This window comes from Peromyscus maniculatus, chromosome 20, assembly GCF_049852395.1.
Source record: "Peromyscus maniculatus bairdii isolate BWxNUB_F1_BW_parent chromosome 20, HU_Pman_BW_mat_3.1, whole genome shotgun sequence".
Taxonomy (NCBI): domain Eukaryota; kingdom Metazoa; phylum Chordata; class Mammalia; order Rodentia; family Cricetidae; genus Peromyscus; species Peromyscus maniculatus.
The window spans coordinates 17,531,493-17,554,335 of NC_134871.1; positions in this window are offsets into that span (position 1 = coordinate 17,531,493).

Below are 22,843 nucleotides of genomic sequence, written 5' to 3' on the forward strand. Positions count from 1 at the left end.
ACTAGGCTGGTTAAGCTATTGGGCTTTTAAGCAGCACAGTTCAGCTAAGAGGCATCCAGTCTGAGGAAACAAGATCAGCTGAGGAACTGGCGAGGTGAGGTAGCTGTGGCTTGTTCTGCTTCTCTGATCTTCCAGCATTCACCTCAATACCTGGCTCCAGGTTTGTTTTTATTAATAAGAACTTTGAAGATTTGTGCTACACACTTCCTGTCTAATTCTTGCTTTCTGACTGTGGCCACAAAGAGAACAGCAACTTTCTCTTCCTGGAACAATGCTTTCTTCACCGTGATTGCCCATATCACTTTGAAATGTAAGCCAAAATAAACACTTCCTCCCTTAGGATGCCTTGTATCACATACTGGCTCAGAGCAACATGGGAAGTATTTAATATACTAAGCAAAATGGCACATGGCTGTCTTTAAAAGGAAACAGAGAATCCTTGAGTAAATTTACACATCTGAGAAACACAATAACTGTACATCTGATTCAAATGCCAGATGAATAATAACAAGAAGAAATCACTGCATTATATCTAGAGCATGTTGATGCAAGGACAGGGGTTCATAGGAAGATCAATGCACCCCACATTCTGCTTGTGAGAGAACAATGTGTGCATGGAAGAATCTGGAGGGAACTTGCCTTTACATCACATCTCTTAAAACATATCAGTACTTCAGCAATGCAAATATTTTAATACTTTAGACATAATCTCAATTGAAATATCATGAAATTACAAGAACAATTATTATTGGGCTTGTATTAGACTTTGCACTGTACAGAACTGCCTCAACAGTTAGAACATGATATAGAAATTTTTAATCATCTCCATATTCAAGTTGATTAGATATTTTGCCCTGTGTGTAATAAGTTTACCTGTGAAGATAATATAGTAATATATATGATATAATATAATAATATAATATCTGCAAATCTTTTCTTTGTTTTGGTATTTTGAAAATAATAATCTGTGAGCCTTGAAAATGACATAAAACAATGCCCCAGTTTTAATATTAGCAATAGAAACCTTGGAGATAATAAGTTGAAAATTGCAGTGACTGATTTAAAGGTTACTTGTCCTCAAAAGGCCATATGGCCACTCATGGGAAACCGCATCATGAAGTATGGCCTCAGTAAATTCACTGAGTTCTGGCAACTGTCCTGTGAATACAAAAAAACACAGATTTGCTCAAAGGATGTTTGATCTGCAGGAAAGTGACTGTGACAATTATTTGTACAAATGAGCAGTGCTTTATCAAGAAAATCTCTGACTGGCATGGGCATTTAGGAAAACAAATTAATTTGGAATGTGGCCCAAAGTAACTTGAGACAAATAATTACAGAAATGATTCTCCCACAATCCAAACAAGGGGCTCCACTATCTAAGTAATTTATTCATCTCTAGCAAATTGAGTTTTTTCCCTTGATAGTCCTGACAAATTCTAGTTCTCTGTATTATTTCTTTTAGAGAACTACTTGGCTCTAAATATCCCTTTCTAGGTATGTTGCATTATGACTACACTCATGTTTAATCATAGTAATGTTTTATGCTCCCAATATAATGGGCAACTTATTGTGAATTGTAAGGATTCTTAAAATGATTAGTAACCCAATATATAGAAGTTAATTATTTGGCTTCTAATGACTTACTTGGAATAACTAATTAAGTCAAGTAACAATGATTTCTTATATTACTTAAATTTAAATGACTAGTATTTGTTTCTTCTCTATAAATACATATCTTTTCTAGAATATAAGTGTTTAATGATTTTCAATCACTGATTTCCAAAGCTGAGAGTTTTGCAGGGTACTTGACACAGTATTTGAAATATTTAAAGAGAAATGAGAAAGATACATATTTATTTTCTTATCTTTATCTCCATTAAAGTAAAACAGTCTAACAGGCTGTTAGTTTTCATAGCCATCCAATACATACTATTTAATGTATTTAATATATATTGCAATTTATATCCATCAGTCGGTTTAAATTTATTAAAATAATATATAAAATAAATAAGATTTGTGTGCATGTAATGGATCAAACTTCTTAGAGTTAATAAATCTTAGCTACCTAAGATATTTTTCCAAAGTGTGGTTTTTTTTAATTGTGGTTTGATTATTGCTTTGTCAGAGTGTGATGTTTACTTGTCCTAATATTTCCTCTGTTAATCTCCCTTAGCATAAAAGTCTTGGAATTAGGTTCTGATAAGAAATGCTAAGGTAGAACTATTGGTAACACTTCTAATAAACACTCCTTAAAAAGCAAGTAAAAGAAAACTGAGTGCATACCATGTTTGTCCTTCTGAGTCTGGGTTACCTCACTCAGGATGATATTTTCTAGTTCCCCCATTTGCCTGCAAATTGCATGATATCATTGTTTTTTACAGCTGAGTAATACTCCATTGTATAAATGTACCACATTTTATTTATCCATTCTTTAGTTGAGGTGCATCTAGGTTGCTTACAGGTTCTGACTACTACAAATAATGGTGCTATGGACATAGTTGAGCAAGTGTCCTTATGGTATGATTGAACATCCCTTGGGTCTATGCCCAAGAGTGGTATCATTGGGTCTTGAGGTAGATTCATTCCCAATTTTCTGAGAAGTCACTGTAATGATTTCCAAAGTGGCTGTGCAAGTTTGCATTCCCACCAACAGTGAAGGAGTGTTCCCCTTGCTCCACATCCTTTCCAACATAAGCTGTCATCAGTGTTTTTGATCTTAGCCATTCTGACAGGTGTAAGATGGTATGTCAGAGTCTTTTTGATTTGCATTTCCCTGATGACTAAGGATGTTGAATAATTTCTTAAATATGTTTTGGCCATTTGAGATTCTTCTGTTGAAAATTCTGTTTAGATCTGTAGCCTATTTTTTAATTGGATTGTTTGTTATTTTGCTGTCTAGTTTCTTAAATCCTTTATATATTTTGGAAATCAGCCCTCTGTCAGATGTGGGGTTGGCGAAAATCTTTTCCCATTCTGTAGGCTGTCCTTTTGTCTTATTTACTGTGTTCTTTGCCTTACAGAAGCTTCTCAGTTTCAGGAGGTCCCATTTATTAATTGTTGCTCTCAATGTCTGTGCTACTAATGTTATATTTAGGAAGTGGTCTCCTCTGCCGATATATTCTAGGCTACTTTCTACTTTCTCTTCTATCATTGTAGTGTAGCTGGATTTACATTGAGGTCTTTGATCCACTTAGATTTGAGTTTTGTGCATGGCAACAGATAGGGATATATTTGCAATCTTCTGCATGTTAATATCCAGTTATGCCAGCATCATTTGGTTGAAGATCTTTTTGAGTTAATCTTGTTCCTACCACATTACTGAAGGTATTTATCAGTTGTAGCAGTTCCATGGTAGAATTTTTGGGGTCACTTATGACAACCAAGCACCAGGCCAAGCTCCAGAAACCCAGTCGAAGAGAGAGAAGAAGGATTCTATGAGCAAGGGGGATCAAGATCATGATGGGGAAATCTTCAGAGACAACTGAACCAATTTCATATGAACTCACAAACTTTAGACTGACAGCAGCGGAACCTGCACAGGACCAGACTAGAACTTTTGCATACAGGAGACAGTTGTGTAGCTGGGTCTGTTTGAGGGGCCCCTGGCAGTGTGGTCAGGATCTATCCCTGGTGCATGAGTTGGCTTTCTGGAGCCTGTTACCTATGGTGGGATGCCTTGCTCAGCCTTGATACAGGGGATAGGGGCTTGGTCTTGCCTCACCTGAATGTAGCAGGCTATGCTGACTCTCTGTGGGAGCCCTTACCCTTTTGGAGGAGGGGTTGGGGTGGGGAAGGCTTGAGGGAGCAGGAGGATATAGACAAATTTCTAAAATGGTCTTATTAAATAAAAAACACGGGCCAAATATAGGGGTGAAAGCCTTAGATCAGGGAAATAGAGAAAGCCACCAGCCAACCTTACCTCACAAACTCTGAGGTTTCCAAATGTGAATTACTTCCTGTCTACCCACACCTTTATTGCCTTGCTGTTCTGCCCTCTTATTGACTATCTTAGCCCAGCTACTTCACTTCCTCTTCCTACATAGCTCTGTCACCATCTGCCTATCTGTACAGACCTCCAGGCCTCTATGGTTGGTACTGGGATTAAAGGCGTGTGTCACCATGCTTGGCTCTCTTCCCTACTGTGGCCTTGAACACACAGAGAACCTCCCTGCTAAGGGATTAAGGGCATGTGCTGCCTGATGTATTTACTTAAAATGGGTGGCCTCCCCCTCCCCCCACTGATCTTCAGGCAAGCTTTTTTTAGTAACATACAAATAAAATATTACCACATTGGGCTGGAGAGATGGCTCAGAGGTTAAAAGCAGTGCTTGTTCTTTCAAAGGTCCTGAGTTCAATTCCCAGCAACCACATGGTGACTCACAACCATCTGTAATGAGATGTGGTGCCCTCTTCTGACCTGCAGGGATATGTGCAGGCATAACACTGTATATATAATAAATAAATAAATCTTTTTTAAAAAAATCACCACATTTCAGCACAAATAAAATATCACCATAGGAGGAGGGATGAGAGGGGAACCTGTTTTTAGTATTTAAAATAATTTTAAATTTTTTTTTAAAATTGGAATATGAAAAAAAAAGAAAGAAAACTAAGTCCTTCCTCAATTCCCTGCCAGAAGCCATCAACTGTGAAGAGCTACACTTCAGTATCTTTATCACAGTTTTTAAGGACTCTCTTCAATAGCTTCTTGTCTGGACTGTTTCTCTTTCTTTCTTTCTTTCTTTCTTTCTTTCTTTCTTTCTTTCTTTCTTTCTTTCTTTCTTTCTTTTTTGAGCAGGGGAGGGCAGATTGAGAGGTTGTCACAGAATTCTTCAATGTCTCACCCTCAGTTATGAGTCTGCAGCCATTGATACCAACTGCAAACAGAGCTTTCTGGCCCATAGCAGCCAGCAGAGCACAAATCATGGACATCAACAAGAGTTCCAATGGCAAGTGTGACCATGTCCACTGAGTGTATTGACAACACAATTTGGACTTGGTGCCTTTTTGTTTTGTGAGGGAGAGTGGATGCAATGGTGGAAAGGTGGACCTGGGAAGAATGGAAAGCAAATGTGATCAGGGTGCATTGCACAAAATTCCCAAATAACTAATAAAAATACTGTGTTGGGGGTAGGGAAAGGAAAATTTTAATTTATAATTTTATTCCAATTCAAAAATATCACATTATACCCAAATGTTTACATAATTTCATCTTGTCAATTAAAACTTATATAAGACAAATCAAACAATGGAGGATATTTCTCTCCCTATCTTGATCCCTCCCTCAGAACTGGGGTCCAATGTCAATAAATACCATGAAAATAGAACTTATAAAAGCCATCATAGAAAAGGAGAAAACAGAGTCATCCTAAGTGTGTAAACTTCACATCTAGCCAAGAATGCTTGTCACTTGGCCTAATTCACAAAATGGTAAATTAGACTCCAGTTTATTTTTATCACCAATATTTTTGGGTGTTTTTCAATCAGAACATAAAGTAATAATTGATACATTATAAAATGTGAATTTATTTGCATGCTTTCAACTAGATTATCATTTTGTAACCACTAAAGGGGACAATGTGCTTATCTCAGAGAAACCAGTGATTTAGTAACAAACAAAACAAAAACCAATGAAACTGAAATAAATGATGCACCATTTTATTGGTTTTGTTTTTTGTTTGTTTTGTTTTCAGTTATCACAGAGCTACTAAATAATATAATTTTGATGTCCATACAAAATAGTGTTACTAAGTACAATGCCTCATGATACTATTTTTAACCAGGATGGACAATTTGCAGATTATGTTTAAGTCTCAGAAATTCTCTTAACTAATGACTCTGGATTCTCTTTCATTTCTGATAAAAACATATTGAGTTAATTATGTGCCCTATATGCCATACACAGACACCCAGGGCATATATTAGAGACATATACCAATTCATAATTATTCAAATGTTTATAGCTCTATTAAATAATTCTTTGAAATCTTGGAAAGATAAAATGACTATGAGCAGCAAATATCCTGAAATCAGAGGGGCTGAATATTACTAAAAGTTGTGATTGAATATAAGAAAGTGAAATACAAAGATAGTGATTGACATATAAAAATATTAAAAGAAACAAGCACATAAACAGAAAAAGAAATTTGAGTAAATGTAGAAATTTTACTGTTTGGCTAATGGGAGTTGTATTGACTAGGACCAGAATACCAAGCAACTGATTTCTCTAGAAATCAAATACAGAGTGTCACCTCTAAAATAAACTAGTATTGTCTAAGGAATATTTAGAAGATCAGTTATTGCCTTGTTCAGTATTATCTGTTCAATAATATTTACTATTTTCAAAAGTACTTGATTTTCAAGCATGAACCACACCAATCTAATTAGCCAAATATTCTCTCCAATCCCAAGGCATGTTCCAAACAAAGCCATTTATATCCTTAAAGGTTTTACTGTTTAATTGGAAAAAAGAAACTTAAAAGAATCAGTCTGTCTTTGTTAAAAAAATTTCAGGGTGCTGGTTTGGAAATGCTAGTGGAATGTTCCATGCCATTATGAAGAAGCCCTTCTGAAAACTAAAGAAAGAAACTAATAAGTAGAAGGAAGCATAAATAATGTACAAAGAAAATTATTACATCTTTCTTTTCCTTTGTTCAATTAGTTATTTGAATGACTTTGGAGCTTTGCCATGAATTTCTAGAGTTTGATTCTATAAGTTTAATTTTGATCCCTACTTAAACACATTCCTGCTGAATTTTCCTAGCTTACAACAAAAATAACTGTGATTAATTCAAACTGTGGACTTTTTTTATTGGTTGAAGATAAGCAATGTACAGTATTAGCACATCTAGACCTCTCTAAAGCTACATTTGGGCAGCATAAATTAACCTAATATTTTCCCAAAGTTATAGAAAAGGAAAAATATGCCTTTGATGAGTATCATAGATACAAAAAAATGTATACATTCTGTTTGTTACTAGCCAGATAAGATAAACTGCTTAATGGCTAGCCATGGGAATGTTTCCTTTCTATTTTTAAAATGAATATAATTTTCTCCTTGAGTACCAGTTCTGATACAGATGGACGAGTTCTCTGGAATTCTGCACCAAGAAAAGACTCTGCTGGTAGAGATAGCTTTATGGGAAGAGTGCCATGTTGATTACTGAAGTTTGTTGGGGGATGCTCACACATCCAGCTTCAATTTGCCCATCTTAAAACTATAAAGTAGACCACGTGCTGACCATGTTCTTTAAGCATGAAAAAGATTTAAGGAAAAGGGAGGAGGTTATTCCAGATACATCTGCAGTGTTGTGTTCTTTCTTTACTCTGGGGAATTAGATATCATTGTATTATGCCTTATTAAGTAAGGAAGGCCTTTTTGTCTTGAGATAGGTTCAGGGTTCCTAGATATGAGTTACATGGCATGCAAGGAAATTCACAGATGTAGCACTTTCAATGCATAATGCAATAAAATGCAACAGTGTGACATATTTTTCCATGCAGAAATTTGTGATATTTAGTCTCAAGTAAATTTTCCTCTGAGAACTTTCAGAAAGATGTACTCTGATCCCCAAAGCACAGGATTTGAAAGTCCAGATATTCCAATGTATAAAGGGCAGCCTCACTGCTGTGAGGAATAGACTTAGGATTCTAATCAGTATCTGGATGGATAAATGGAACCTAGCACAATGGTGAAGAGTCTTATTGAAACCACCTGGGAAGAAAATGATGAATACCATCTTTCTGAGCCCACAAAGTGAAAACCTCATTTGTGGTGGATGTAACACTAAAAGAGAATTCCCCTATTTACAAATTTATAAAATTAGCATGGATGGGTTTCATAATAGTGAAATAAATCTATGTCAGATACATGAGAATTAAAAAAGATGCTGCTAAAGTTTAACAATGGATATTGAAAATAGATAAAACTGAAAATGTAGCCATACTCAAAGATAACTTAGTAATTTACATAACATTGAAAGACATGGGCACAAATAATTTTTTTATTTGTTTTGTGTCATTGTTTATTTTACACTTAAGTAATGCTGTGATAAACACAATGACAAAAGACAACTAGGGAATGTTTTTGTTTGTTTGTTTGTTTGTGTTTCATTGTATAGGCTATAATCCATCATAAAAGAATACCAAGGCAGGAGAAGATAGGAATCTGGAGGCAGGCAGTTAAGAAGGGATCATAGAGCAGTGAAACATTTGGGGGTTGAATGGCATTTCACAGGGGTCACATATCAGATATTTACATTGTGATTCATAAAAGTAGCAAATACATCTATGAAGTAGTAACAAAATAATTTTAGGGTTGGGGTCACCATGACATGAGGAACTGTATTAAATGGTCACAGCATTAGGAAGGTTGAAAACCACTGTTGTAGAGGAATTCTGACTTGCGTTCAATCTCCCCTTCAGCTACCTTTTTTATACAAGTCAGAGGCACGTGATTAGGGATGATAATGCCCATAGCAGATTGGATCCTCTTTTACCAATAGGCATGAAAAAAGTGTCTCACAGATGTGTCACAGGCCAATCTGATGGAGGCAGTTCCTCTATTGGTCTTCCCTCTTTCCAGACGTGTCATATTGACAAGTCTAACCTCAACATCCCATTCCTTGTCAACACCGATACAAAAACATATCATTTTAAACCATTTTAAAAACAGTCTTTAAAATTTCAACAGTAAAAAAAGTACAAATTCTCTCTAAAAATACAGACTCTTTAGACTTTGGTCACTTCCAAAATCCAAAATTAATTATATACCCCCCGCCTTTTTTTTCCAGAGAGAAGAACAAGGAAACAATTACAATTGGATCAAAACAAAACCATGCACCTAGAGTGTAAATAATTCGATGTCCAAAATTTTGAACTCACAAATGATTTTTGGGGCTGCAAAGGGCTTGAGCAGCCCCACTTTTCTGCCGCTGCTATCCAAAACCCAAATAGATTATCTCTTACTCTCAGACTGCTGGCTGTAGGCAACCACATCTACTACCATTTGTGGTGATTATTATATAATCCTAGTATCTCCAATATGCTTGGGAGTCTCTTCTGCAAGTAAGGCTGCACCATCATTAATGGCCTATCCTGCCCAATTTAAGGAACTTGATGCTCCTACATGACACAAAGCCTTGGCTTCTCTCCAGACTCCTTGAGTTGTAGTGGAAACTCTACAACTGACATGGTACCATCAACAATGGCCACTTCTGATGTCTCTTTAAGAGACTTTTACCCTCCCTACAGTGACAAGCCTCAGCTAATTTCCCAACCCATCCATGACTTCAAATCCAGTGCCATGTGTGAAACTAAATAGCACCACCTTTTTATACCAGCTTAAAATATAGTCTTATCCCTTCTTTCTGAACCACAAGTTCTGTGTACTAATCCTGACAAATACTTCCTATAAAAAGTATTTATACTGATCTCTTATTAATCACAGCTGGTGTGTCAGCCACATCTAACCAATATCAGTTGTTCCAGGAAAGCCAAGGTTTCAGAACTCTGGTGCTGGTCTCTTGTTATTGACAGTGGATTCTTCAGCCAATGCTGACCAGAGAACAGATATAGTCTCAGTTACAAATACCACAAATACAACCATGAGAGAGTCTTTGCTTCCCTCTGAAACTTCAGAAGCCTGGCCTCTATTTTCTGTATTATTCTAAATATTATCATTCAGGTTCCTGCAACAACTCAATAACCTCTGAGAACTTCCAGCTCATAATTCTAAATTCTACCACACCTCACTACCAACAACAGCAAGAGAGAGAGAGAGAGAGAGAGAGAGAGAGAGAGAGAGAGAGAGAGATCCATCTCAGTAAGTTTCCATTTTTTGCTATCAATTTCAGTTCTGCTTTGCTTTCTCTTGATGTGATAAAATACTGACCAAAACGAACTGGACAAGAAGAGGATTATTTTATCTTACATATTACAGTCAACTCTCTATTCTGAATGTCTAACAACAGAAGCTTGTATAAAACAGACATAAGCACTAATTATTCCAGTTCTAGTACCTTAAAAACTATGTCAGGTAATTAGTTAAAATGTAAGGACATCTAAAAATTCAGACAGAAAACAGTACATGGTCAAAATAATACTTGGAAATAAGACTCTGTTTCTGAAGAAACAAGACAATTCAGAACACAGAACATAGAGTAATCAAGCTGAACTAACATGGAATCCTCTTCTCTGCAGATTAATTTTCATACTATCCAAAGGTATTATACAAACTCCTAAAGAAGAAAGCTAATCAATAATCCTACCCTGTTTTAAAACTGATGGAGCATAGCAATGACAGGTCTCGCAATATACCCCCAATGGAACAATATTGGCATTGTTATTCGGAAATTAAACTTCTGCTTAAATGGACTTATGCTCTGCAAAATAAGAAGGACTTTGTAAACCTAGTCAGCTACCCATGGTTAGAGAGGTCATAAGTCTTAGAAGATAGCCTGTTACTATCATTTTCCTATACCAATATGATTTATGGCTATATTCCGAATACTAAAGGTCTTATTGTATATATAAATATAGTTCTCACTCCTCATCAAAGATGTTTACTATTGTAGCAAATGGAGGATACTACAGAGATCCACATTGACTAAAATGAAGAGGAAATTGACTATGGATTTTCCAACCCCAAATGGCATATTTGCAAACAACCCCTATACCCAAGACTTAGGGAACATTGCAGAACTGGACTAGGGGACAGATAGAAAATTCTAGTTTACTAGGATATCTTCTCCTAGATAGTGTCTTCTAATCATGGCAGAAAAGCTGTACTCATGGTTTCTCAAATATGATTGGCTAACAAAGTTCACCATAATGGCATTACATACAACATGCCAAAGGAGATGGAAACAATTTCACAAGGCCTTACCTATAAATAAGGAGCTATAGGCAAAGGAGGGCTACTGAGAGAGGGGGAATCAGTCTTCTTCAGGGATGAGCCTCCTAACAGATTATCCAATTCTAAATGGAGCCCTAAATACAGGTATATAAGACCAGCACTAAATGAACTCACTAGAGATATATGTATGTATGTATGTATGTATGTATGTATGTATGTATGTATGTATGTATGTATGTTTTTAAGAGCTGACTATTTGATATTTGGATAACTAATTGGTGATCTATTTCATGGGGAAGATTAATTCTCCCACATTCAGAATTCCTTAGATTCCTATATTTCCTTCTGTAGGATTAAGACATCCTGGTCTTTTGACCACACACTTTAGCATTTCTATTGTTCTTCAGCTAATATTTAGGCAATCATGTTGGTGAGACTTTATGGGTGTTCCTTCTGACATTACTAGAAGATACAAAGGCTCACAGTAAACTCTTCCATCCTTAGTAAACTCTTACAACCTTTCTGCCCTTCTTCTACAATGTTCTCTCAACCTTAAGTGTGTGAGTTGTTTTGTGGATATATCCATTCAGACTGAGGTCTACAACTCTGTATTTTGATTTGGTTGTAGTTTCCAGTAATGTTCTCTATCTGTTCAACAGAAAACTTTATTCAAAGAGCAGTGAAGCCTACATAGATAAATATCTGTGGGTATTAGGACAAACATAATGTAGTTAAGGATAAACACAAAGTCTATTCTAAGAAATTAATAATCTGATTCTACCTAATGAATAAGTTCCTAGACTTTAGTCTAATGCCTAGTATATTACTTGAAACACCACACTAAATCATTATTATATATTTCTTGTTCCTATATTGTGGCACTTACACATTTATGTCAGATTATTCTAGTTATTATGTGTATGTCATTGAATTTCATGTACCTCACAGGCATGGATCACTCACTTCTGATTGTGTCATTCATATTAGTCAGCATGTTACTCTATATTAGGTGAATACTTAACAAATATTTCCTTTCTTTTCACTTTTGGGGGAGAGCAATAGTTGTATTTCAAAGTGTTCCAATTAACGATTCATTCTTTTTTCTATAATGAACAGATATATGATAGATGGATTTATAAGTCTCAGTAACTATATACCCTATATTTTATGCACAGTTGCATATTATACTTGCATATTATACTTGCTTATCAGTGTTGACAATGAGACATGAGGTTTAGAATTTATACTCAAGGTATTTGTACAATTGCACTCTATATAAACCAGGGCCAGTAGTAAGATGTACATAGAAAAGACTTAAAAAGAATCCAAGATATCCCTGGAACTAAGCAGACCCCTGCATCAGTGACAGGCAATACCCCAAGGAATATAGCACCAGTCTCACCCTATCCTTCCCATCCATTTACAGAAGTATCCCACTGAGTTTCGTACCTTCTTTTGAAATTATATCTGGTTTGGGCTGAGTTAGGCTCAAAGGGACCAATTACACAGAAAAGGGAGATGGTTATTTCCTTTTAAGTCCCTTGGCTCAGGGAAGTTAGCTCTTCTTTCTTAAGTCTTCCTTAGGATTGTGAGCCCACTGAGGTCCAATGTTTTTCCTGTAGAATCCCCTGTAGTTCCTCACCCAGGGCTTCTAACCCATCCAGAATTTTTATAAATACTATTGATGGAGTTAATAATAAAATGGTTATCTGTTTAATGCTATGCAATGTTTAGCAGTTCATTTGGGGGAAATAAGTATTAAAAAGTCAGCACATTTAAGGCAGTGAGGATTTAGTTCTGAATTTTCCAGAAGGTTAATAGCTATCTAGTTATCCAGAAAGTTTCATATGAAGATCAATTAGCCTATGTTTTCTCTGTCTCAAACTATTCTCACTTGTCTTTGGGGAGGGTGAAAATCTGAAAAGATACTGAAAAAGATTTTGTTAATAACTATAAAATCTAACAACTTTTACTCTTAGAAAACCCAAGCCACACATATTTCTACAGAAGAGACTCTAGGCAATTAAATCAAAAAGACCCTGGGCATCCACCCATTATTCATGTTTCAACAGTTCTCTTTGTGACAGTTACAACTCAAGTGAACTCTCTTTTGTAATTCTTCTTTTCAAATTTGTCATGGTTCTCTGAAATTTGTCACTGAACAATTAAAGAGGGAACCTAATCACACAATCCAACTATATCTTAAGCTTCTAGCTTGTTCAACTAAGACAGTGGAGACTTTTATAGAAGAAAAAAGGTTTATATATGCCTTTCCTATATAATTTTATTAACTATGAATGTGTGTATAAAAGTCTTAGTGGAGACTTTTATAGAAGAAAAGAAAAAAGGTTTATATATGCCTTTCCTATATAATTTTACTAACTATGAATGTGTGTGTATTAGAGAATTACATTTAGACACCCATAATATCTTATCAACATGTTTCACTGCATGATCTCTTTGTAACAAGTCCAGTGTGTTCCAAATGCTTAAATATAAGATAAAAGCAATTAAAATTATATTTAGATACATAAAAATGTTTAATTATAGCCATTCTCAGGCACCATGAAATTTGATTGATTGTTATTTTTTATTCTAATTAGTTTAACTGTCTAACAAGCACCCAGATACTTTCAATGATGGATTATAGCACATTGCATGGAGGCTGTAACTATAATAGGAAAAAAGAACAAAAAAGCCATCCTTTGCTTTATTATCTGCCATACAAAAGGAAGGAGAATGAAGTAGATACCTTGCATTCTATTACTTTCTACATTGGTACTGCTCCCAAATAAAACGCTGGGTGAAAGCAAAGAGGGCAGAAAGCGAGGAAGGAGCTGACATTTAGGACTGGAACCAAACTTGTGTCTCATTGATTACTCGTGATTTTCCTTTCCTCTCATCCTTGTTTAAATCCATCAGACTAGCAATAGCCAAGTTAAAAGAAACTAAAGAAACTGAAAATTTTAAGTATTTATAATGGGAGCACAGTCTAGCACCATTGCTTTGAAAATTAATTGTGATTCTGAGCAAGTTTTATGAAATGCATTTTAACCTAGGTTTTGCTCTGGAAAATCATTTGAATGTTTTCTCTTATGGACATGCATGAGAATATCTAAAATAGCAATACTTGATATTTCAAAATTTGGAAGTTAATTTCCATCAGCAAAAGAGATGATAGATTTTATTATATGCATATTATACACCAGAGCATTTCATAACAATAAATGAGTTATATAATGCAGCATTACTATGATTACAATTTGTGTAGTTAAATATGGAAAACAAGAGAATACGGGATGTATATGTATGTATAAATATTTGTGTATATATATATACATATACACACATACATATATATAGTATATGTATAAAGGGAGAAATAAATTATTGAACATCAAATAAATTTCAAATGATAGTGTGCTGTAATTTTAAGAATAGAGAATGACCCAGGAGGAGTTGTGAAATTTTCTCAGGTTTAAATGACTTTTATCTTAAGCTGAATTACGTTATTGTGTTATTATTTAATTCTCTGTCTCCCTGTCTTTCACATGGAGAAACATACACAAAATATATACATTTTCTTCCCTTTTATAAATTGGTTTATATAAGTAAATTCATAAATGCAAACAGACATAAATAAAGAGAAAAGTAAACATTCAAATGCATTGATACTCTTTTTGAATGCGTGACTACTTCTACATATAACTGTAGAGGAAATATAAGAAATTTACACATAATGTGATATTATAAAAGAAGAAATCGAAAACAAAACCCACTGAAGGTACAACATTTTATGATTTGATTAAACAGTTCTGAGAGTTAAAGCCAAACTCAATGAAGACATGTCTTTGAAAGATCTGATCTTTCTGGGTTTGACTCAGCTCACAACTCAGAACTCTGTAAATAATAACATTATAAAGGTTGTCAGAGGCACAAAGAGCATCGTGCTAGGAATTCATCTCCCTTTTCTGATTAATATTAAATGTGAGCAATTTCAGACTACCGATTAGATTTGTCAATAATTAATGCAAAGTTATTGTGGATGATTAGGGTCATTTCCTTTAATGGGATTTTCAAATCACTTTTAACAACTTGGTATAAATTCTTCATAACATATATCCTTTCATATATTTTGCAAGCTTGACAGGCTTTATAATCATGAATCAAGGAATCTCAGCACAGTCAGAAGCAATTTTTATCCTTATGTCTCACCAATTCTATGGTGAGACCGTCAGAATCAATAAGCTATTCTTTATACTTCTATTTTTCTGTAGTTTAGTAACATGTAGGAACACCAGCTTGAATCTTTTGATACACCAGTATTATAATATGTCTGACTGTAACAGAAGTTCCTTTTATCTTTGGAGACCTTGAACATAAAATTCTATCAAAATAAAATGTTCGTCTTCACACATGCTATTATACCAATGTATGGCATTTTATTCCTTCAAATTGCTCCTTGATGTCACAGAATTCTTACTGCTTGGGAAATCAATATCTATTTGTACATTAGTCCAAGTCTGAGAATATGAAAGTTGAGAAAATGAGACACTGCAATAAGAATACTTGAGTTAAAAGAAAACTATTGTTGAAGAAAAACATAGCATCTACAATTTAAATTATCAACAGAACATTTGTTTGGAAATTTTATGCACAGTGTCTCTGAGATTTAAGATGCACTCCTGAAAATCATTGGTAGTTTAAATATGTTTGGCATAAGTACAGCATCATTGCTTTTTGCAGCCTGAAAAATTCTGAACTCCTCATATTATTGTACAATAGGAATCTCAGTTTATACAGACTAATTAGTCAATATCACACAAAAATGCAAACATATGTCTCAAAAATAATCTTTATATCAAATTATATTAAATTCACTTATTGATTTCTACATCAGCTCATGTCAGGTAGGGATTAAAAATAAAATTTAGATTAATATATTAAAATACAAAATATTTAAATTTTCTGTCAAGTAAATAAAGTGCAAGACCATTCATGTTATCTCTGAAAAGCAGCTTTGATTCAACTGTGGCCTACAGTTTTGTTTAGTTTTACATTTCTTTTTCCCCTTTTTTTTGTCTATTCTTTCTCCTTCCCCTGCTCCCATTCCCCGCAATCTTCCCCACCCCACCTCCTATCTCCCCCACCCACCTCCTATCCACTCCCCAGAAAGGATAAGGCCTACCATACAGAGTTAGAGAAGCCTGGCACATTAAGTTGAGGTAGGACCAAGCCCCTCCCCACTGCATCAAGGCTGGGCAAGGCATCCCACCACAGGGAATGTGCTCCAAAAACCCAGCCCATGCAGCAAGGATAGATCCTGGTCCCACTGCCAGGAGCCTCACAAGCATACCAAGTCACACAACTGTTACCCACATACAATCAGTATGGTGATTTCTCAGAAAAATTGGGAATCAATCTACCCCAAGACCTAGCTATACCACTCTCAGGCATATATCCAAAAGATGCTCAATCATACCACAAGGATACTTTCTCAACTATGTTCATAGCAGCATTATTCGTATTAGCCAGAACCAGGAAACAACCCAGAAGCCCCTCAACCAAAGAATGGATAAATAAAATGTGGTACACTTACATAGGGAGTATTGCTCAGCTGTAGAAAGCAAGGACATCATGAAATTTGCAGGCAAATTGATGGAACTAGAAAAAAATCATCCTGAGTGAAGTAACCCAGACGCAGAAGGACAAGCATGGTATGTACTCACTCATAAGTGGATACTAGATGTAAAGCAAAGAATAACCAGGCTACAATCCACAGCCCCAGAGAAGCTTGTTTTACATTTCTACGAGAAAAACTCAGTATGAAATACAATGGTGAATCGAATCAATTTGACCAAGTTTGAAATCACTTAGGAGATACACATCCACATTGTATCTTTGAGAACATTTTCAGAGAAGCTTATCTGGGGAAAGATTTATTCTGAATGAGGATGATACTACTCCACATTCTGGAATAAATGAAAAGAAAACAAAGAAAAATACAAAGAAAGTAGACCACCGGCATTCATCCCTGTGCTTCCATATTTGCAGAAAAGGTGGCTGGGCACCTCATTCTACTAATCCTGTGCTTTCTCAAACTTATGTTCTATCATCTTAACAAAAACAAATTCTTTCTTCCTTAAATTATCTTTATTTTGTGTTTTTTATAGCAACAAGCAAAGTAAAGATACATAAATATAATCTGTAACTTACTGAATTATCTGTAACTTAATTGTTACAAGGTTAATTGTGAAAAGGAAGAACTTTTGCAGAGTAGTATAACAAACTATTCTCAGTTTTGAAAGAAATAGTTCAACAGTCAATAGGGTCTTATTTGTCTTTGAACTTCAACTCGGCCACTTCAACTACATTGACTCGTGCAAAATTCTTAGATTGTGCAGCAGTTTGCTCCTGTTCAACATGGAGATTAAATGTATACAATCTGCAGTATAAGGATGTTACATAACAAGTATGGGTCATTGAACAGTGCTTTACATATAGTAAATGATATATAAAGTTTTATTGATGAATATTGGTATTTCTTCACATCAGCTGCAATGAATTAAAAAATCTGGAACATGGCCACAAAGAATTCATAAAATGTTCACCAAGATGAAAAAAATAGGTTAAAAATTGTTAGCTGAAAGCCCAAGTTCTTTTTTTTTTTTTATAGTGACACTAGTTCCAACTGGGTGTTATGGAGATGAGTATAATAATGCATTTATGGCTGAAGCCAAAGAGGAATTATTAAACCCAATCGCATTTTCTTAATTTTCTACAGTTGAAATTCTCAGAGGCCTGGAGAACATAATGAGAGGAACCTCTTGACTAGGATGGCCTTTCAGCCTTCTGTTTCTTTGCTATGGTTTCTGTAGAATGTAGCCTAGTTGTTGGGGAGGCACAAAGTCTTGCAAGAAGAAGTAGAAATTTTTCATCTATCAGCATTTAACAAAAGCAACAGCAGAAAAGAGTAGAAAAAATAATAATTAGGGTGTAGCACTATTTGAAGATTAATGAAGTAAAATACCTCACAGGAGTCCAAGGCAGAAAAACCAGTTCAGAGATGCACAAAATTCTATATAAAGTAGAGATGCAGAGCCTACCTTTGGTTCTGGAGGGAGGAAAGGCTCCAATCAGAAATTTATACTCCTGTGTTAATAAATGGAAAAAGGAAGGCTACCCCTAAACTGAATGTTACTACTAGATGTTTTATTAAACACACCAGAAACATTACAGAAATGCTGGTAACGGTAGCAGATGTCTTAAATATCAGCACTCCAGAGGTAGGAAAATTCTTTGTGCAATGGAGGCTAGCCTGGTCATATCCAGATCCTGGTCAATCAGAGATACACAGTGAAAAAAACTCTACTTCAAAAAACATGGATGTTTGAGAAAATGTCAATGAATCACTGTTATTAGATATAGTAAAACCAAGTTTTATTTATTTTTTAATTTTTATATAATTAATATTATTATTAATTATAAAATCATTATAAAATTATTATATTATAAAATTAATAAAATAAATGTGAATCATCTAAAATATAGGAAATTCGTTTATTATATTGCTATCCACATCATATAAGAATCTACTACTCCCAAAGATCTGTAAATTTAGGAAAAATTATTTACAAGTACTCCTATAGAATTACTAAAGCATTGGATCTTATAGGACTGAATGGCTGGTTTTGAGACTTAAATTCTCCAGAAAGGTTTGGTCTTTCCATGGACCATGGTAAATGAAGACCATAGGAGAATAGGAAGAAGAAAAGTGCTAGAGAGGCCCACAGAAATCCACAAAGATACCTCCACAATAGAATGCTGGCAATGGTCGAGAGACAGCTCGAACTGACCTACTCTGGTGATGGGATGGTCAAACACCCTAGTTGTCATACTAGAAACCCCATCCAATGACTGAGGGAACTGGATGCAGAGATCCATGGCTAGGCCCCGGGTGGAGCTTCTGGAGTCCAATTAGCGAGAAAGAGGAGGGTTTATATGAGCGAGAATTGTTGAGACCAAGGTTGGATAAAGCACAGGGACAAATAGCCAAACGAATGGAAACACATGAACTATGAACCAATGGCTGAGGGGCCCACAACTGGATCAGGCCCTCTGAATAGGTGAGACAGTTGATTGGCTTGATCTGTTTGGGAGGCATTCAGGCAGTGGGACCAGGTCCTGTGCTCATTCCATGAGTTAGCTGTTTGAAACCTGGGGCTTATGCAGGGACGCTTGGCTCAGCCTAGGAGGAGGGGACTGGACCTGCCTGGACTGAGTCTACCAGGTTGATCTCAATCCTTGGGGGGAGGCTTTGCCCTGGAAGAGGTGGGAATCGGGGGTAGTCTAGGGGGAACGGGAGGGTGGCGGGAGGGGAGAGAACAAGGGAATCTGTAGCAGATATGTAGAACTAAATTATATTGTAAAATAAAATAAAATTAAATTTAAAAAATTCTCCAGAAAGAAGTACACGTTGAGCAATTCCTAAACCTGAAATGCACCTGAATTTCCATGATATGAAACTTTCATAATTTGCTGATTTTAGGGAGCAGATGGCCATGGGGGCAATAGAAATAAAAATCTGTATGAAATTTATCTGGCAATTTTTACCTAAGACCTTGTCTTAATATCCTCTTGCTTTGAAGAGACAGCATGACTGTGGCAACACTTACAAATGAAAGAATTTAACTGGGACTTGCTTATTGTTTCAGAAGTTTAGTTCACTGACATCATGGTGGGAAGCATGACAGCACACAGGCAGACAGGTTATTCGAGAGTAACTGAGAGTTATGCATCCAGATCCACAGGTAGCAGGCAGAGAGAGACTGGCCCTGTCTTGAGTATTTGAAACCTCAAATCCCACCCTAGTGACATACTTCCTCCAACAAGACCAGAGATGCTCCAAGGTCACTAGATCAAAATTCTTAAAGCCACTTCCACAGCATTGAAATATATAAGCCTATGTGAGACACTTTTGTTTAAACCATCACATTTCACTCCTGGCCCTCATAGTATTATAGCCATATCATAATACAGAAATGCATTCATTGTAACTTCAAAAGTCTCCATAGTCTACCACTGTCTCAACACTGTTTAAAAGTCCAAAGTTTAATGTCTCTTCTAAGACTCAAGGCAATCTCTTAATTCTAAGCCCTGTGAAATTAAAAATAAAAAAGCAGATCACATATTTCTAACATACAAAGGCACAGGACATACATAACCATTCCAAAAGGGAGGAAAAGGAGCATAGTGAGGAAATACTGGAATTAAAAAGTCTGAAAACCAGCAGGATAAACACCAAACTCTAAATCTCTATGTCTGATGTCAAAGCCCTCTTCAGATCCCCAACTCCTTTTCAGCTGTGTTGACTGCAACATACTTCTTTCTCTTAGTCTGGTTCCACAGGCACTCTGCAGCTTTCCTTGGCAAGTATCCCACATCTTGAGGTCTCTAAGGCACCTTCAGAGCTTCACACAATGGCTCTTCCAGGCCTCCATGCAGGGACTTCCCTGATACATGCCAGGCCTCGGTAGCTTTCCTTAGCTGAAGAGGAGATTCCATAACTCCCTTCTTGTATTCTTCATTTGAAACCAGAACGACATAGCCGAAGCCACCAAGCTATTCTGCTTGCTAGGGCTAGAACATGGACCCATTGTTATTTCTTAAGTGGTGCAATGTTATTTATTAAGCGGCACTGTTTACCATGCAAGGAAAGCCACGAGGAACAACAAAACTCACTATAAGAGTTTATTAAGGGAATAGAGAGGAAGTGTGCATAGGCCTGTGAAATGACTGTTCAGGAAGAGAGGGGAGGAATAGGTGGAACCTGCTTTTATAGGTTCCCCCTACACATGTGCATAGGGGCTTACTTAACTACACCATGCATGTGCATAGATTACATGATCATGCAGCCCACGGATTACATAGGACATAAAGCCCTAGGATGATGAAGCATCTTGCCTGGCTACTGGACAATGCATGTGTGGTCATGTAGCTGAGGGAATGGAATTCTAACATTCCAGACTCTTTTTTTTTTTTTTAATAAAAAAATGGCTGGTGAACAGGATGGGAGTGCCATTTATCCCGAAACTGCTTCCACTGACTTGGTGGGCATTGGTTAGCTTTTGGTAGTAGCTAAGGGGGATTTTGGAGTGCCAGACATCCTGAGGTACTGGATTCTTCTCTACCACTTTGGGAATCATCCACCACCTTCTGTGGCTTTGGGTTCTGTGACTGTTTAGGTCTGACAAGGTGCTAGCGAGGCAGAAGAGGAAGTTTAGAAAAAAAATTAGCTTGGAGGGCTTGCTGAGGGGTCCCAGGGTGAGGAAGGAGGTCCTGGGACCAGGAAAGTTTGAATTATACTTATCAGAAGTGGATCTGACCTGTCCAAGTGGATTCAAGGTGGCTCTGAAGCTAAGAAGAATTTTTAAACATATTAAGATGCAGCCACAGGGAAGGTCATGTAGCTGGGGGAGTAGCTTGGAATTCTAACACCATGTTCAAATATATTTTAACCAGCTTTCTGTTTTTGGTGATTTCCTTCACTGCCTAGGCTTGGCTCTCCTGCAGCTAGTTATATAGTCCAGGCTGGCCTTGAACTCAGAAATCTGCCTGCCTCTGCCTTTGGATTGCTGAGAATAGAGCCAGGTAACATCTAGCCTTAAGCTTTTTTAAAAATTTCTTTTAACAAGTTGGAAGCTTAGTTGGGTGGCGTCTTGCCCTGAGGTCACCACTCTATTCAATTTAGCATCAGGCTTTTCTTTAAATGTTTTTGAATTTTTTCAAAACAGGACTTAGCTCTATTACACTTTCTGGTGTCCCTTTCTTTCAAACTGTACATTTTGTAGTTTTTCTTGACCAGCTTTCTCCTTTTCATTAAAGATCTGCACAAGACTGGCCTCTAATACCCAGGCAACAAAGATAATTACTAGGCTGTTTCGAAATCTCCTCTGCCAAAGCCATTAATCTAAAACTCTAATTTATCCTCTGGCAAACTTTTCTGACTAGGGTGAACAGGAGACACATTCATCATCAAAATATCACAAGAATGTTCTCTAGGTCACATACTAATATTCTTCCCCTCTGAAACTCAACAGTTCAAATCACACTCAGCACCACTGTCTTCCATTCTGCTACTTGTGTGGGACATTGAGACCACCGTAAAATTTCCAATTGTTTTCTGAGTCCAAAGTCCCCAATTATTCCATATTCCTTCAAACAAAAGCATAGTCAGACCTATCACAGGAATATCCTAGTCCCTGATACAAATTTCTGCTTTTTTTTTTTTTTTTTTTTTTTTTTTTTTTTTGGTTTTTCGAGTCAGGGTTTCTCTGTGTAGCGGTGCTCAAATTTCTGCTTTTGTCAAGTGTCTTATTGCTCTGAAGAGACACCATGACCACAGCAACTCTATTTTCTGTGTTTTTTTTTTCTGTGTTTTTGTTTTTTGTTTTTTTGTTTTTTCGAGACTGGGTTTCTCTGTGTAGCTTTGCACCTTTCCTGGAACTCACTTGGTAGCCCAGGATGGCCTCGAGCTCACAGAGATCCGCCTGGCTCTGCCTCCTGAGTGCTGGGATTAAAGGTGTGTGCCACCACCGCCCGGCCTATTTTCTGTTTTTTAATATACTTATAACAACTATTATTTATATCAGAATGCAGTCTTGCAATTTTCACTACAGCCTAGCCATGGGCTGCTTCCATCTCCACAAGGTTTAACTGTCCCCTAGTAATAGGAGGTCTTAATAAATAACTATATTACTCACAGAAATTTTAAAGTTATACGTCACACTAGTGGATCATGCATGTAATATCACAAATTTAACACCAAATATGTTTAAATTGTGTTATCATACACATACGAATATACAATACATTTTTTGGTATTTGGCAGGAAACATTGCACAGGCCCATCGGGGCTCAATTTAGGCTGAGATTCTTAATGCATTAGTGGGCTCTGATAATACTTCTTTATTTTTATATAATTTA